The 12402-nt window shown below is 42.6% G+C and overlaps 1 long non-coding RNA gene across 1 annotated transcript; it reads right to left on the reverse strand.

Annotated features, from left to right (window-relative positions):
- Positions 1–4097: 4097 nt before the first annotated feature.
- LOC113883179 lies at positions 4098–12009 on the reverse strand. The gene is made up of 2 exons (XR_003508587.1): positions 11968–12009; positions 4098–4391 (listed from the first exon to the last, which is right to left on the reverse strand). It is a non-coding gene; the product is annotated as an uncharacterized LOC113883179 (long non-coding RNA).
- Positions 12010–12402: the final 393 nt, after the last annotated feature.

Raw genomic sequence — 12402 nt, forward strand, 5'->3', positions numbered from 1 at the left:
TGAGGCCTTCTGCCAACAGCTGGCAGGGAACTGAGGCCTCCTCCAAATAACCAGGCAGGTCTTGGAAGCAGACCCTACACATGACAGCATAATGTCTTGACTGCCACCTCATGAAAGATCCGGAGCCAGAACCCCCACTTAAGCCACTCCCAAATTTCTGGCTCTGTAAGATAAGAAAGGTTTGTTGAGTTAAGCTACTTAGTTCAGGTCAGTTCAGTTCAGTCGCTCAGTTGTGTCCGACTCTTTGCGACCCCATGAGTTGCAGCACGCCAGGCCTCCCTGTCCATCACCAACTCCTGGAGTTCACTCAAACTCACGTCCATTGAGTCAGTGACGCCATCCAGCCATCTCTACTTAATTGTGGGGTAATTTGTTATGCAGTAATAGATAACAAATACATTCCAGCATCTTTCCCATTGAATTACAGTGGTGCCAGTATAGAACACTGGTTGACCACATGTATGCTAGTCTTTCTGGATTCTCTCTTCTGTTCCATTAACCTGTACGTCTATGTTCATGTCAACATACTGTCTTGATTACTATAACTTTTGCTGTAAGTCTTGAAGTCAGATAGTATAAGACCTCCAATTTAATTATTTGTCAGTTGAGTTGACTGAGCTATTCTGGGTTCTTTGCACAGCCATATAAATTTTAAACCACCTTATCAATTTCTAGTTAAAAACCTGACATTTTCATTGGGATTGCACTGAATCTATAGATCAATATGAGCTCTAAAAATTATTTGCAGATTTAGTGTAATGTTTTAGTATTGAAGTTTTGCATGTATTTTGTTACATTTAAATTTATCTGTAAATATTTCCCACTCCAGTATTCTTGCCTGCAGAATTCCATGGACAGAGGAGCCTGGCAAGCTCCAGTCCATGGAATTACAAAGAGCTGGATAAACTGAGCAACTAATACAGACTGTTTTAAATTATTATCAAATGTTGGCAATATTCTATGTGCCGTATCCTTGTAGCAGTTTGTACCTACATAGTAGTTTGTTAATCTCCTACCCCGTCCTGCTCCTCTTCCCACTGGTAACCAGTAGTTTGTTCTCTATTATCTCTGAGTCTGTTTCTGTTTTTGTCAGGTATTTTCTGAGTGTGCATCTTGCTCTGGGCATTCTCGTAGCCTTCTAAATATTCTATTATACATAGATGATTATAAATGCCCTGCTTACCCAAAGAAACTCTACCCAGCTTTTCCTCCCAGACTTTAGGTAGCCTGCTTTAGTCTGTTATGAGGGTTGCCATAACAAAATATCATGGACTGAGTGGTATACACAGCAGAAATTTGTTTTCTCACAGATCTAGATGATGGAAGTCCAAGACCAAAGTGTTGGTACGGCTGGTTTTTCCTGAGTCCTCGCTTCTTGGTTTACAGATGACCACCTTCCTGTATATTCCTGTGGCCTTTTCTCTGCATCTCTGGTGTCTCTACCTCTTCTTATAAGGACACTAGTCATATTGGACTGGGCCCCACTCCTATAACCTCTTTTAACCTTAATTAATCTTTAAAGGCCCAATGGGAATTAGGGTTCAGTATTTACATTTTGGGAGAACACACTTCAGTCCGTAACAGTAGTCCATTGTTTATCTCAACGGTAGTCTTTTGCCCCAGGCATCTGTGGTTTACTTACCCTGTGATATTTTCAAGCAATGTCCACTTGCTTTTCTGGCCTAAGTGAGTTCCAAGTTCAGCAGAAGAGAAAAAGTGCATGCATAATTCCTTCAGGTAGTTCCCATTACAGGTTAGAGCAGAAATATAGGATAATTTGCAAATAAGATCTCTGCTGCCTATGAAACAGGGACCAGATTCCCACACTGGGAATGCAGGTTTCTATCTTCCTGATTGCTGCCAAGCTGGAGAGTGGGTGGGAGAAAACAAAGTAAAAATGCCACAAAGCTTTCCACCACTTTAAAATGGCTGTTTTCTTGACTTAGCGTTTGTTTGGTTTTTGTAAATCTTTGATTGTTTTCCAGAGTTCTTTTTTTTTTTTTCCCCAGAGTTCTGATAAAGTTATTTCTAACAGTTACTGCTCTGTTTTTTGATGTTTATGTGAGAGGATGGGAGCTTGAAGATGCCGCCTCTGCTATTTTGCTTATGTCAATCTTATGTTTTTAAAAGATTTAAATAACAAGAAAAAAAGTCATAAAAATTTACCTATGTTACCATTTCTGATGCTCTCTGCTCCTTCATGTAGATCTAGATTTCCATATGGGATAATTTTCCTTGGGCCTGAAGGACATTCTTTAACATTTCTTATAGTTGGTCTAGTGGTGATGAAGATATTAAAAGATATTTTTCACTGGGATATAATTTTAATTTTTTTTCTTTCAGTACTTTAAAGTTATTACTCTACTTTCTTCTCTCACTTGCATTGTTTTCAACAAGAAATTTGGTATCATCTTTATCTTTGTTCCTCAGAAACATTCTTTTTTCTTTAGAATTTTATCTGTATTGCTGGTTTTGACAGTTTGACTTTGATGTGACTTGTTATAGTTTTCTTTATATTTCTTGTACTTGGGATTGAGCTTCAGAATTGTGGGTTTTTTTTAATTTTTTTTACTGTGTTTGGAAAGTTTGGGGCCATTATTTCTTCTCATACTTTTCTATATGGGAGGCCTGGCGTGCTGCGATTCATGGGGTCGCAAAGAGGCGGACACGACTGAGCGACTGATCTGATCTTATCTGATACTTTTCAAATATTTGAAATGTAATTATATTAATGACTTCTTTATTCTTTTTTGGCTACACTGGGTCTTCGTTGCTGCTCGCAGGCTTTCTCCAGTCGAGAGCGAAGGCTGCTGTTTGCTGGAGGACTTGGGCTCCTCACTGTGTGGCCTCTCTCGTCGTGGAGCATGGCCTCTGGGTGCTCAGGCTTAGTACTTATAGCAGTAGTTGCCGCGTGCGGGCTCAGTATTTGCAGCTCGTGGGCTCGAGAGCATGGGCTGCAAGAGCTTAGTTGCCCCACAGCCCGTGGGATCTTCCCGAACCAAGGATTGAACCCACGTCCCCTGCATTGGGGACTGGACTTCCCCAAGCACTGGACTTCCAGGGAAGTCCCTAAGGTAACTTTTAATGTCATTCTTTGCTAGTTTTAACCTCTGTGACCGTTCTGGGTCAGTTTTGCTTATTCTCCTTCTGACAGGTCATGTTTCCCTGCTTGTTTGTATGCCTGGTAATCTTTGGATGTCAGGCACTGTGAAGTTTGCCTTGTGAAGTTCTGGTCACTTTTTATTCCTGTAAGTTTTCTTGAACTTTGTTTTGGGATGCAGTTAAAGTCCTTGGAAAAGTTTGATTCTTTCAGACTTTGCTTTTTGATCTATTAAGTAGGTTGAGAGCAGTGTTCAGTCAAAGGAGGATCGTTTCCTCTGTTGAGGTAGCAGTGCCTTCCTGAGTACTCTACCCAGGGTCCTGGGAATTATGCTTTTCCCAGTCTGGCCAGGGGAATAGATACCTTTCCTAGCCATTCTTTAGTGCCAGATCCTGTTTCCTCTAATGCTTTTTCTTTGGCTTTGGGTAATCTCCTCATAAACATATACTAATGAGTACTGTGCTGAATACTCAAGGAGAAACCTCTGTAGACCTCTGGGATCCTGTTACAGTTCTCTTCTCTCTGGTATTCTTTTATTATTTTCTCTGAGCTACTTGGCATGTGGGATCTTAGTTCCCCAACCATGGATCAAACCCATGCCCCCTACATTGGAAGCAGTCTTAACCACTGGACCACCTGGGAAGTCCCTGGAATTCTGTCTTTTAAACTTTACTGCTTTGGTAAACTCTTAGCTCCGTCACCTCCATTTCAGATAGGCAGGGAACTGACAACAGCCCAATAGACTCCCTGAATCCTTTCTACTGTTTCAACTGGATGCCAAGGGTGTTAAAATGCCTTTACAGGATGCCTCCACTTTGGCATGGCCACAACTCCCTTGACAATGTTCTTATCCAAGGACTGCTCTAACTCTGGTATCTCTGTTCCAATCTTAGCCCCATATAGTACCCACTTTCTAGTGAGCATCGGGTTGTCTCACTCTGCATATACAGCCTGGCTGTATTATACAGGGTTCTCCAGAGAAACAGAGCCAATAAACTAGAGATAAACACACATATTTATTATTACTAGGAAGAATTAGGAATTGGTTCATGTCATTATAGAAAACTGAGAAATTCCAAGATCTGTAGTCAGCAAGCTGGAGACCCAGGAGAGCTGATGGTGTAGTTCAGTCCAAGAAGCAGAAGAGCCAGTAGTTGGAATTCTAGTCCAAATCCAAGTCTGAAAGCAGGAAAAGACTGATGTCCCAGCTCAAAGACAGGCAGAGAGAATTCTTTCTCATCCCTTTTGTTCTATTCAGACCTTCGGTGGTGGATTGGTCGAGGCCCACCCACTGTGGAAAGAGCAATCTCTTTACACTGTTCATCTCATCCAGAAACACTCCCATAGACACACTGAAAAATGATGTTTAACAAAACATCCGGGCACCCCATAGTACAGTCAAGTGGAGACAAAATTAACCACCACACCAGCATTCAGCCATAGATCTGTGGGGGTCCCACTCCCTGTCTGCATGGCACCCTCCTTTTTCTTGCTCTGCCCAATGGTTTCCAGCCATTTCAGTTGTTTCAAAGTCTGGCCCCTGCCTCCTGAGCCCAGTGGCTTCTCCCTATCCTGCTTAGACTCTAGCTCTCTGCAATAGTTGGAGAAACTGTCCCCAGGTAGAGGAGCTAGATCTGGGGGACTCACCTTATGAGTTTCTGCTCAGGGATCAGCTTTGTGCTTTCTGTTGTCCCCTGTCTGAAAACAGTTGCCTCAAAAATTGTGCCCATTTGTGTAGTTGTCTATGGTAGGAGGACTATTGTATCACTTAATCACAGTCAGATAGGTGGTTAATTTCCAACTGTTTTTTATAGTATTTTGTTATATGAATTATACCACTATTCATCTGTTCTTGTGTTGGTCTACATTAGACATTTGGATGTATTCAAATAGTCAGTTATACAAATGATGCTGCAGTAACTACCTTTGTACCCAGAAATGGAATTGCAGGGTTACGAGATACATTATTTCTTCAACTTTTTGTGATACTGCCAAACTGCTCTCCAAATTATATTGTTTTACATATCCACATATAGCACACAGATTCCGTTTGTTGCACATCCTTGCCAAAACTGGATCTTGTTGAACTATTACATTTTTCTACTTTTGCAAATAAATGCCAGATGTTACCTTGTTACCCTGATGAGCGTGTATGAGTGCTAAGTTGCTTCAGTCACGTCTGACTCTGTGGGACCCTATGGACTGTAGCCTCCAGGCTCCTCTGTCCATGGGGATTTTCCAGGCAAGAATACTGGGGTGGGTTGCCATGCCCTTCTCCAGCGGATCTTCCCAACCCAGGGACTGAACCCACGTCTCATGTCTCCTACATTGGCAGGTGGGTTCCTTACCACTAGTACCGCCTGGGAAGCCCTGTTACAGCAGTAAATCCTTCTTAAATTACCAGTAAGATTAAAAACATATATGTGTGTATGTACATACATATATATACACATATACATGTACGTATGTATATATTTATTACTGGCTATTTGGATTTCCTATTCAGTAAATTGCATTTGATATCACTGTCCTTCTAAACAATTGAGTCATCTTTTTGTTACTGATTCGTTCCTAATAAATTTTAGTTACCAATCCTTTTTTGGTTATATGAGTTAGAATCATGTTTTCCTAGTGGCTTAATATAGAAGTATTAAATTTTAATGTAGTTATATTCATCTGTATTTTATTAAATGATTTGTGCTTTGAGTGTGTTCATTTCTTTAACCTCCTAACACTGGGGTGCCCAGCGCTTGGGCCTTGAACCTCTTTATCCACATTAATTCCTAAGAAATCTTAGTCTCGTGGCATCTGTACACTACTGATGGTTTTTACCTCTCTGGAACACCACTAATACATGATAATTTAAAAGACCCTTGCCGAGCTATTAATAAATCCATCTTTCTTCTTCCCTTATCATTGAAGTTTCTGGAATGGGAAGTCTGTATCCACTGCCTCCATTTCCTCATCTTCTATCGACTGTTTAACCCACTGCAGCTTGGCTTTTGTCCCACTATTCCACCTATACTATTGAGCTTTTTTTTTTTTTTTTCTCTTTTCTTTTTTTGGCTATGCACTGCAATTTATAGGATCTTAGTTTCCCGACCATTGAAAGCACAGAGTCCTAACCACTGGACCTGCAGAGAATTCCCAGGATTTTTTCTTAAGTAACCCAGCCCACACTCTTTCCTTTTCAAATGAAGTTTTTTATGGCATCACAGTATATTAAACAGATAGAAACAGAATTGCACAGGCTATGGGCTGGGGAGAAAACTGCTTGCTTTTCTCATGTCTCCACATTGCTCCACAGGCCTCTTTTCTGAGCCCCTCCAGTCTTTCCAGCCTCCCTTTTGCCCTAAACAGCCTAATCTCCAGCCATAACAAACTGTTTGCAGACTCTTGTGTCATACTCCTTTCCATCTCTGTGCTTCTGCAAAACACTTCTTCATCCTTCTTGAACCTGCTTTAATTTTTTAAGTCAGTTCTCTCAACTCAAGTAGCACCTCCCAACCCATCTTCCCCTTTATCATTCCTTCCCTTTGTATGCCTCTGTTATCACAGTTACCACAATGAATCATAACTTTCTATTTATACATTTTTCTTCTGAACTAAACCAGGGGCTTCTAAAGATGAGAGACCCTGTGTGATATACATTAATCTCTTTAATGTATATCAGTAATAGAATGAATAAATCAATGAATGAATGGCTGAGGAAGCTGAGCTAGGCCAAAGCCTGAATTGGCAGACCAAGTTTTTTTTTTAAACAGTTCTATTAAGATATAATTTAAATACCATACAATTCACAGGGCTGTGCAACATCACTATAATCTAATTTTTAAACATCTTTGTCACCCCCAAAAGGAAACTCTACCCTTTAATATCACTCTCCATCCCCTTACCCAGTTCAGTTCAGTTCATTCAGTCGAGTCCGACTCTTTGCAACCCCATGAATCGCAGCACGCCAGGCCTCCCTATCCATCACCAACTTCTAGAGTTCACTCAGACTCACGTCCATTGAGTCAGTGATGCCATCCAGCCATCTCATCCTCTGTCGTCCCCTTCTCCTCCTGCCCCCAATCCCTCCCAGCATCAGAGTCTTTTCCAGTGAGTCAGCTCTTCGCATGAGGTAGCCAAAGTACTGGAGTTTCAGCTTTAGCATCATTCCTTCCAAAGAAATCCCAGGGCTGATCTCCTTCAGAATGGACTGGTTGGATCTCCTTGCAGTCCAAGGGACTCTCAAGAGTCTTCTCCAACACCACAGTTGAAAAGCATCAATTCTTCGGCACTCAGCCTTCTTCACACTCCAACTCTCACATCCATACATGACTACTGGAAAAACCATAGCCTTGACTAGACGAACCTTTGTTGGCAAAGTAATGTCTCTGCTTTTCATAACTTTCCTTCCAAAGAGTAAACGTCTTTTAATTTCATGGCTGCAGTCACCATCTGCAGTGATTTTGGAGCCCAAAAAAATAAAGTCTGACACTGTTTCCACTGTTTCCCCATCTATTTCCCATGAAGTGACGGGACTGGATGCCATGATCTTCATTTTCTGAATGTTGAGCTTTAAGTCAAATTTTTCACTCTCCACTTTCACTTTCATCAAGAGGCTTTTTAGTTCCTCTTCACTTTGCCATAAGGGTGGTGTCATCTGCATATCTGAGGTTATTGATATTTCTCCCGGCAATCTTGATTCGAGCTTGTGTTTCTTCTAGTCCAGTGTTTCTCATGATGTACTCTGCATAGAAGTTAAATAAGCAGGGTGACAATATACAGCCTTGACGTACTCCTTTTCCTATTTGGAACCAGTCTGTTGTTCCATGTCCAGTTCTAACTGTTGCTTCCTGACCTGCATACAGATTTCTCAAGAGGCAGGTCAGGTGGTCTGGTATTCCCATCTCTTTCAGAATTTTCCACACTTTATTGTGATCCACACAGTCAAAGGCTTTGGCATAGTCAATAAAGCAGAAAGAGATGTTTTTCTGGAACTCTCTTGCATTTTCCATGATCCAGCAGATGTTGGCAATTTGATCTCTGGCTCCTCTGCCTTTTCTAAAACCAGCTTGAACATCTGGAAGTTCACGTATTGCTGAAGCCTGGCTTGGAGAATTTTGAGCATTACTTTACTAGCGCGTGAGATGAGTGCAATTGTGCGGTAGTTGGAGCATTCTTCAGTGTGTCTGCCCTCTGATGCCCTCTTGCAACACCTACTGTCTTACTTGGGTTTCTCTTACCTTGGGCGTGGGGTATCTCTTCACGGCTGCTCCAGCAAAGCGCAGCTGTTGCTCCTTACCCTGGACGAGGGGTATCTCCTCACTGCCTCCCTTCCTGACCTTTAACGTGGGATAGCTCCTCTAGGCTCTCCTGCGCCTACGCAGCCACCGCTCCTTGGACATGGGGTAGCTCCTCCCGGCTGCCGCCCCTGGCGTTGGGCGTGGGGGCGTGGGGTAGCTCCTTTCGGCCGTTCCTGCACCGTCGCAGCCTGGCACTCTTGGCCGCTGCCCCTGACCTCGGACATGGGGTAACTCCTCTTGGCCCCCGCCCTTCGGGCATGGGGTCCTCTCGGCTTCTGCCCCTGACCTCGGATATGGGGTAGCTCCTCTCGGCCGCACTTTAGTGCGCCAGTCACAGCCAAAAACTAGTCAATCTAATCACACTAGGACCACAGCCTTGTCTAACTCAATGAAACTAAGCCATGCCTGTGGGGCAACCCAAGACAGGCGGGTCATGGTGGAGAGGTCTGACAGAATGTGGTCCACTGGAGAAGGGAATGGCAAACCACTTCAGTATTCTTGCCTTGAGAACCCCATAAACAGTATGAAAAGGCAAAATGATAGGATACTGAAAGAGAAACTCCCCAGGTCAGTAGGTGCCCAATATACTACTGGAGATCAGTGGAGAAATAACTCCAGAAAGAATGAAGGGATGGAGCCAAAGCAAAAACAATACCCAGCTGTGGATGTGACTGGTGATAGAAGCAAGGTCCGATGCTGTAAAGAGCAATATTGCATAGGAACCTGGAATGTCCAGTCCATGAATCAAGGCAAATTGGAAGTGGTCAAACAAGAGATGGCAAGAGTGAACGTCGACATTCTAGGAATCACCGAACTCAAATGGACTGGAATGGGTGAATTTAACTCAGATGACCATTATATCTACTACTGCGGGCAGGAATCCCTCAGAAGAAACGGACTGTAGCCATCGTGGTCAACAAAAGAGTCTGAAATGCAGTACTTGGATGCAATCTCAAAAACGACAGAATGATCTCTGTTTGTTGCCAAGGCAAACCATTCAATATCACAGTAATCCAAGTCTATGCCCCAACCAGTAGCACTGAAGAAGCTGAAGTTGAATGGTTCTATGAAGACCTACAAGACCTTTTAGAACTAACACCCAAAAAAGACGTCCTTTTCATTATAGGGGACTGGAATGCAAAAGTAGGAAGTCAAGAAACACCTGGAGTAACAGGCAAATTTGGCCTTGGAATACGGAATGAAGCAGGGCAAAGACTAATAGAGTTTTGCCAAGAAAATGCCCTGGTCATAGAAAATACCCTCTTCCAACAACACAAGAGAAGACTACACATGGACATCACCAGATGGTCAACACCGAAATCAGATTGATTATATTCTTTGCAGCCAAAGATGGAGAAGCTCTATACAGTCAACAAAAACAAGACCAGGAGCTGACTGTGGCTCAGATCATGAACTCCTTATTACCAAATTCAGACTTAAATTGAAGAAAGTAGGGAAAACCACTAGACCATTCAGGTATGACCTAAATCAAATCCCTTATGATTATACAGTGGAAGTGAGAAATAGATTTAAAGCCTAGATCTGATAGATAGAGTGCCTGATGAACTATGGAATGAGGTTCGTGACATTGTACAAGAGACAGGGATCAAGACCATCCCCATGGAAAAGAAATGCGAAAAAGCAAAATGGCTGTCTGGGGAGGCCTTACAAATAGCTGTGAAAAGAGAAGCGAAAAGCAAAGGAGAAAAGGAAAGATATAAGCATCTAAATGCAGAGTTCCAAAGAATAGCAAGAAGAGATAAGAAAGCCTTCTTCAGCTATCAATGCAAAGAACTAGAGGAAAACAACAGAATGGGAAAGACTAGAGATCTCTTCAAGAAAATTAGAGATACCAAGGGAACATTTCATGCAAAGATGGGCTCGATAAAGGACAGAAATGGTATGGACCTAACAGAAGCAGAAGATATTAAGAAGAGGTGGCAAGAATACACCGAAGAACTGTACAAAAAAGATCTTCACATCCCAGATAATCATGATGGTGTGATCACTGACCTAGAGCCAGACATCCTGGAATGTAAAGTCAAGTGCGCCTTAGAAAGCATCACTATGAACAAAGCTAGTGGAGGTGATGGAATTCCAGTGGAGCTATTTCAAATCCTGAAAGATGATGCTGTGAAAGTGCTGCACTCAATATGCCAGCAAATTTGGAAAACTCAGCAGTGGCCACAAGACTAGAAAAGGTCAGTTTTCATTCTGATCCCAAAGAAAGGCAATGCCAAAGAATGCTCAAACTACCACACAGTTGCACCCATCTCACACGCTAGTAAAGTAATGCTCAAAATTCTCCAAGCCAGGCTTCAGCAATATGTGAACTTGAACTTCCTGATGTTCAAGCTGGTTTTAGAAAAGGCAGAGGAACCAGAGATCAAATTGCCAACATCCGCTGGATCATGGAAAAAGCAAGAGAGTTCCAGAAAAACATCTATTTCTGTTTTATTGACTATGCCAAAGCCTTTGACTGTGTGGATCACAATAAACCGTGGAAAATTCTTCAAGAGATGGGAATACCAGACCACCTGACCTGCCTCTTGAGAAATCTGTATGCAGGTCAGGAAGCAACAGTTAGAACTGGACATGGAACAACAGACTGGTTCCAAATAGGAAAAGGAATACGTCAAGGCTGTATATTGTCACCCTGCTTATTTAACTTCTATGCAGAGTACATCATGAGAAATGCTGGACTAGAAGAAACACAAGCTGGAATCAAGATTGCCGGGAGAAATATCAATAACCTCAGATATGCAGATGACACCACCCTTATGGCAGAAAGTGAAGAGGAACTAAAAAGCCTCTTGATGAAAGTGAAAGTGGAGAGTGAAAAATTTGGCTTAAAGCTCAACATTCAGCAAACGAAGATCATGGATGGCATCCAGTCCCATCACTTCATGGGAAATAGGGAAACAGTGTCAGAATTTATTTTTTGGGTCTCCAAAATCACTGCAGATGGTGACTGCGGCCATGAAATTAAAAGACACTCCTTGGAAGGCAAGTTATGTCCAACGTAGATAGCATATTCAGAAGCAGAGACATTACTTTGCCAACAAAGGTCCGTCTAGTCAAGGCTATGGTTTTTCCAGTAGTCATGTATGGATGTGAGAATTGGAGTGTGAAGAAGGCTGAGTGCTGAAGAATTGATGCTTTTGAACTGTGGTGTTGGAGAAGACTCTTGAGAGTCCCTTGGACTGCAAGGAGATCCAACCAGTCCATTCTGAAGGAGATCAGCCCTGGGATTTCTTTGGAAGGAATGATGCTAAAGCTGAAACTCCAGTACTTTGGCCTCCTCATGCGAAGAGTTGACTCATTGGAAAAGACTCTGATGCTGGGAGGGATTGGGGGCAGGAAGAGAAGGGGACGACAGAGGATGAGATAGCTGGATGGCATCACTGACTCGATGGATGTGAGTCTGAGTGAACTCCGGGAGTTGGTGATGGACAGGGAGGCCTGGTGTGCTGCGATTCATAGGGTTGCAAAGAATCGGACACGATTGAGCTCAACTGAACTGAACTTGAGCATTCTTTGGCATTGCCTTTCTTTCGGATTGGAATGAAAACTGACCTTTTCCAGTCTTGTGGCCACTGCTGAGTTTTCCAAATTTGCTGGCATATTGAGTGCAGCACTTTCACAGCATCATCTTTCAGGATTTGAAATAGATCCACTGGAATTCCATCACCTCCACTAGCTTTGTTCGTAGTGATGCTTTCTAAGGCCCACTTGACTTCACATTCCAGGATGTCTGGCTCTAGGTCAGTGATCACACCATTGTAATTATCTTGGTCGTGAAGATCATTTTTGTGCAGTTCTTCTGTGTATTCCTGCCACCTCTTCTTAATATCTTCTGCTTCTGTTAGGTCCATACCATTTCTGTCCTTTATCGAGCCCATCTTTGCATGAAATGTTCCCTTGGTATCTCTAATTTTCTTGCAGAGATCTCTAGTCTTCCCCATTCTGTTGTTTTCCTCTATTTCTTTGCATTGGTCACTGAGGAAGGCT

Source organism: Bos indicus x Bos taurus, chromosome 25, assembly GCF_003369695.1.
Source record: "Bos indicus x Bos taurus breed Angus x Brahman F1 hybrid chromosome 25, Bos_hybrid_MaternalHap_v2.0, whole genome shotgun sequence".
Classification (NCBI taxonomy): domain Eukaryota; kingdom Metazoa; phylum Chordata; class Mammalia; order Artiodactyla; family Bovidae; genus Bos; species Bos indicus x Bos taurus.